The following is a 6,017-nucleotide window of genomic DNA, read 5'->3' on the forward strand; positions in this document are numbered from 1 at the left end:
GTGGTTGGAACTGTCATAAAATTGTAACAAATCAATGCTGAAGCTTGTCAAGCACAGAGTGGATACTGCCACATAAAGACAGTGGCTTAGTTTCAGCTATTCCTAGTCTGTCTTGCCTCCTGCCAAAGAATCCATCTCCAGGAACAACTGGATGTGCACATATGGTATCTCCAAGCCATTCATCACATGTCAGGGCTAAGGTGCATAAAATGATTCAGCATCACCAGAAGCCAGTAAATGATGTAAAAACAAGCCAGGCTGGTTAGAAACCAGTCAGGTGGTGATCCTACCTCCACTCACGCTCTGATTTAATTTCTTCTTGGCTTGGCTTAAACTTGATGGATGAGTAACTTCTCCCATGTGTGGAGTGAGCAATGTGGCCTGGCTTAGCAAGGAGCCATTGTCTGGTTTACTGCTGACACAGTGCAGGAACAATCTTCTCCGTAAATGAAGATGTTCAAGCAACAGTCAGAAATTCACTGAATGGCAGATTATGGGCTACATAGTACGTCTGTATGTGCAAGAGCAGAGAGAGCTTATGGAGACACAGCAGAAGTGAACATTGCCATGACAAGTCAGGTGGAGTTTGTAAACTCTTCTCACCCTACAGAGAACCAGAACCAAACACAGCTCTCTTGCTTGGTATATGGCTTTATGTTTCAGAGACACCTGCGAGACCTTTGTGGTTAAAATAAGTAGGGGAAAGATGTAAAGTGGAGCTCAGCCACTTTGGTTTGGTTCAGCTCAAAAAACCTGGGTTGATCAAGTTATGTGTATGTGGAAGTTGTTACAGGTATGTTCACATTATTTTTGTATCAGAAATAGTGTGGCCAGCAGGACCAGCAGTTGTCACCCTGTACTCAGCACCAGTGAGGCCTCACCTTGAGTGCCATGTTCTGTTCTGGGCCCCCTGCACCAAGAGGGATATTGAGGTGTGTCCAGAGAAACACAGCAGAGCTGGTGGAGGGTTTGGAGCACATGTGCTTTTGAGGAGTGGCTGAGGGAGCTGCAGGTGTTTGTCATGGAGAAAATGAGGCTCCTTAAGGGGAGACCTTGTCATTCTTCACAACCACCTCAAAGGAGGTTGTGGCCAGATGAGGGTCAGCCTCTTCTCACATGCATCTAGGGAGAGGACAAGAGGACATAGATGTAAGATATGCCAGGGGAAGTTTAGTTTGGACATCATAAAGAATTCCTTCACAGAAGGTGTGATTAGACATTGGAATGGGTTGCCCGTGGAGGTGGTGGAGTCACTGTCCCTGGGGATATTTAAGGAAAGACTGGATGTGGCACTTAATGGCACAGTCCGGTTAACATGGTGGCGGTGTTTAGGCAGAAGTTAAACTCGATGATCTATGAAGTCTTTTCCAACCTAATCGATCCTGTAATTCTGTGAAGCAGAAGCAAGGAAGCTGGGGGAAGGAGGGGACGGCAGAGCAGGGAGCAGGTGGCAGGGGATTTTGGAACGCCAAGGGAAAGGCTTTGCAGAAGCAGAGGCTGCTGTCCCGAGGAAGCAGCGAAGCAAACGCGAGGAGCCGCGGCCCAGAGGCCGTGAGGGAGCGCAGCTGCAGCGGCCATGACGGCAGCTCCGGGGACGGGCGCGGAGCGGCCCCTGCGGCCGGGGCACCGCTGCTCCCCGGCGGGACGGGGGCCGGGCCCCGGGGGTTTGGGTGCTCTTTGGGGGGAGCCGAGCTCCGGGGGGCTCTGAGTGCAGTTTGGGGGGGTCAAGGACCAGGGGCTGTGGGCGCAGTTTTTGGGGGTGATAAAGGACCCGGTGCCCGGGGCTGTGGGTGCAGTTTAGGGGGAAGGGAGCGTACACCATCGTGTTCACTGCCTATGCTATAAGCCTTATACTACGTGTCAAGCCACGTGAGCACCAGTGCGTTCAGTTTTCAAAAAGTCAGTGCTTTAAAGCTAGTAAAAGTAATGTATTAATTATAGGGAAGTGCGTTTGGTGAGGTAATAAATAAGAAGAATACGGATCTGCTTTATTTTCACTTGATACTCTCACCTCGGAGAAGCCAGGCACCTGCCAAAAGATGTGTGTGTGCATATATACGTATTTATATGACAGGCGGTGTGTGTGCATATATATGCACGTATGTATATATATAAATATGCGTGTAAGTTTTGACTGTAAAACTCTGTTTCATTCAAGCATATAACATTTTTTTCCTTTATTAAACATTTCCTGAACCAGTCTTTACATGTGCATGCCCTGAAAATTGGAAAGAACATGCGTTTTCCTTGTTGAATTTGGAACAGTTGTTCAATAAAAGTAGGGCTTTTTTTTTTTTTTCTTTTTCCCTAGAAACACACATTTGGTTTCTTTTAAGTAACTTGATCTTTTGGAGAGCTTCATGTATGAAATTAGCTAAATAACAAAGACTCGTGCTATAAAAGGATGAATAAGATTATTCTGGTAGTGTGCATGCTGAAAGACGTGTCCCATGATCGCAGCTGTGGGCTGCAGTCAGTTGTTGAGTGGAAAGAATGACTCAGCAAGAAACAAGGAATTTATAGTCAAAGGTAGTTATGTTGTAGTTTTTTTGTGATTTCAAAATGTCTATATCCTGGTTTCAAGACTTTTTTTTGCAAGTGGGGAATTAGCTCAAATGGTAGAGCGCTCGCTTAGCATGCGAGAGGTAGCGGGATCGATGCCCGCATTCTCCAGTATTTTCGGTATTTAAGTCGTAAAAACCACACGGCAGGGTTCGGAAACATTTTCCTATTTACGCTTAAATTTTCTTGTATAATGGTGTACAGAAACCTGAAAGTACTGTAAATAAATTTAAAAGATCATATTGATTTAAATTTTTCATTTTCCATTTCAAAATCAGGTGTGTGCTCTTCTGCATAGAGGCAGTAAAAAAAATGTAATCTTTGCGTGAAATAATCAAATTTACTGACATCTGAATGCAATGAAAAAATTACATGTAAAATTTATTAGGAAAAGGAAATGAGGAATTTTTTGATTGGTCCTTAAGTATTTTTAATGAGTTCATTCATTAGTTAACTTTTACATTTGATATTATAGTTTAGTGTGTAGTGAACAAAATTTTGTATTCATGCTTTGAGTAAGACTCAGTGTTTCTGCTCTGTTTTGGTTGTATAGGCTGTTTATTAGAAAGAGTGGGCTAGAACATTCTGTAGTTCTTTTGCAGCTGCCAGAGCTTGTGCCTTTTGCTTCTGAACTTTCACATCTCTGAAGTACGATAGAAATTTTATCTTTTAATCTATGCTTGCACATTTTAAGGCTTCATGAGGTTTTTTTTGGTTTTTTCGTTATTTTTTTTAGTGATCGGTTTGTTTGTTTTAATTCTGATTTTATTTTCTTAGTGGCTCATTCAGATATTTAACTGCTTGTACTTCCAGTTTGAGATACATGAGGAAACAAGCAGAATGTGCTTCTTACACGTACATTGAATTTGTGCAGTTAGGAACTTGGGAGTGCGCATATTAAAGCAAACAGAAATGGGAAACAAAAGTTATTAATTAGGCTCCATGTTAAGGGAGGAGGAGAAACTCTGCTGTATAGATTTACAATTAGCACCTATGAAGAAAATAAGGGAGATTTTCCTGTGACCATGACAAAAAAGGAATTAATTTCTAGATGGAATGGGACAGAAATTGCATTTGCTTATTTCTCTTGTATTTTCAAAATTCTGTAGAGAAACAAGGAATTGTGACTGTAAGGCTGCTTGATGCCTCTTAAAATGAAGTCTGATGGAGAGACAAGTATTGTGGTGTTATCACGAGTCCCTTTTGGACTCAGGTAATAATTTAAATGTCTGTTTGCTTGGAATGAGAGTCTTCAGTAGGCTTCTCTGTAATTATTATTGCTTCTGTGTTTTCTGTGTTTCTCTTACTGCATAACACCTTACACTTTGTGTGCTTTTAAGGGAAATGAGTTAAATTGCTCTTCTTGGCTGATCAAATGCAAGTTGTGCACTGATGGAATGAGGGGATTTGGTGTGGCTCTGTTCAGGTGCAGTCTGCAACCACTCACGAAGCTGAAAGCTCTCAGGACTAATGACTTTTATTGCATTTGTGCCCAGCTTCCTACATTGGGGCACTTCTGTCTATTAGAGCTTGTAAACACTGGAAAAGTTTCTTCTAATTCTTTTGGTGTAAATATGAATAGAAGTAAAAGGTTTTTGCTCACCCCATGTGGTGTTTTATGTCCTTATTTTTTAGGTGAACTATACTGTGAAAAATTTACAGGTTTGAGAGACTCAAGGGTCCTGGCTCTCAAAAGAACTACTACCTGTGTTAGTATACTACTTGTTAATGGGTAAGTAGTTTCCAGAGCCCCATGTCAAAGGACTGACCACTCTGGGTCTGTCTGTGCTTTCTGTGTCAGAAATTGCATAGAGATATTCTATGTAAAGAACCATGAGGGAATTCAGTTTTATTTGATTTATATTATTTTTATTACTCTTACCACTCACACTTTACACTACAGTCCTCTGTAATGTCATGCTTAAATCAGTTACACAAGGTAGTTATTCATTCTGTAAAATAACTTGTACTAAACTTGCTGGAAGATATTGCTATGTCTTTGTTGTAGTCTGTAAATAGGAAATAATTATTCCTATGTCTTCTGTCAATACAGTGTTCCAAATATTACTTAGAAAATCTTTCAGGCTGAGATGGAGCTTGGGGACCATAATATGGCAACTCTGGAGACAATGTTGTGCAACATCAAGGCCATCTGTAGAATCTGCACTCAAAAATGTCAACTCTGTGAAACTCTTCTTTTAAATAAAATTATTTCACAACATGATTGTAGAACATTTGTTGCTGCTAAATGCAGGCCTTGATGTCTAGTGGATGGGTCTGGACACAGATGGACTGTGGAGTCTGCTGTCTGCTTTCAGAGACCCATGGAATACAGGTGGGCTTTGGTTTGGTGAGCCTATGGCTCTATTTCTGTCATGTCTCAAGACTTGCAGGTGTGCTGTTCCTTGTTAGCACAGAATCACCCAAAAAAGAAGGATTCATCTCAAAAAAAATAAATGCACAGGCAGTGGGTGGCCATTGTGCTTCTTTCTGACCTTGGAGCTGAGGAGGTTTTATCTTCATGCAAGTAGGAGCACAGCCTGGTTACATCATGGATGGACAACAGTGGGCAAGGCTTGTGTAAAGGTCTCTAACAGCCCTCCTACACCTGCTCTTGATTCCAAAAAATAGGAGAAGGACAACAATTTTTTTTTTTTTTCCTGTTCAAGGCTACAATATCTTCTACAGTGATGTTATAGTACAGGAGAACTTTTCAAATTATTCTTTTTTTTCAGTATTGTTACTACTTCTATGAAAATACTGAAATAGGCTACACAAGAGAATCCCTACAACCAGCTTGTTTTTGACAACAGAAAGCTCCACAGATCATTGAAATACAGCTTAAGGAACAGTTTCACTGTACTGGAAAAGCTTACTTCTAATTCTTTTGGTGTAAATATTGAAACTCCAGCTTATTTCTGTTGTTACAAAAATCTGGCCAAAACTAGTAACTTGATAAAAGAAAATATAAATCAATGGAAGGACTAATAACTATAGTAGATGTACCATTTTTATGTATGCAGAGAGAGCAAACCCAGTATTGGGCTAAAATGGACAAAGAATAAATGTGGGGAGGCAGAACATTTTATGTGTGAGGGAGGGGATGGTGCTGTGCAGGGCCAGGAGTTGGACTCTGTGGTCCTTGTGGGTGCCTTCCAACTCAACATAGTCTGTGATTTGAGTCTTCGCTGAGGAAGAAGTCTCAGGCTAGCTGGAAGAAAAACATCTTGCATCATTGCTCTTTCTGATCTCTACAAGAAGTCTGTGAATGTGTTTTACTCTCTCTTTATAAGCTGTAAAGCAAAAAACTGAGCATTATTTTTAAAACAGGATGTCAAGGACAGCATGTGGGTGTTGTCACTGGTTAGCGAGGTGTGTGTGACAGGCTTTTTTGTTAGAGACTGCTGCTAGCAGCAGCCTGTGATCGGGCTGCAGGTCCTCCTGGGAATCCCCCA

The 6,017-nt window shown here is 41.5% G+C and overlaps 1 long non-coding RNA gene and 1 other non-coding gene across 3 annotated transcripts; both read left to right on the plus strand.

Annotated features, from left to right (window-relative positions):
* Positions 1 to 1,089: 1,089 nt before the first annotated feature.
* LOC135443291 (uncharacterized) lies at positions 1,090 to 5,576 on the plus strand. 2 transcript variants are annotated; one of them, XR_010438948.1, is made up of 4 exons: positions 1,090 to 1,149; positions 3,672 to 3,775; positions 4,198 to 4,294; positions 4,616 to 5,576. It is a non-coding gene; the product is annotated as an uncharacterized LOC135443291 (long non-coding RNA). The 2 variants fall into 2 exon arrangements; XR_010438949.1 differs by having other exon boundaries at positions 1,112 to 1,206.
* Positions 2,601 to 2,673, plus strand: TRNAA-AGC (transfer RNA alanine (anticodon AGC)). The gene has a single exon. It is a non-coding gene; the product is annotated as a tRNA-Ala (tRNA).
* Positions 5,577 to 6,017: the final 441 nt, after the last annotated feature.

Source organism: Zonotrichia leucophrys, chromosome 2, assembly GCF_028769735.1.
Source record: "Zonotrichia leucophrys gambelii isolate GWCS_2022_RI chromosome 2, RI_Zleu_2.0, whole genome shotgun sequence".
NCBI lineage: Eukaryota > Metazoa > Chordata > Aves > Passeriformes > Passerellidae > Zonotrichia > Zonotrichia leucophrys.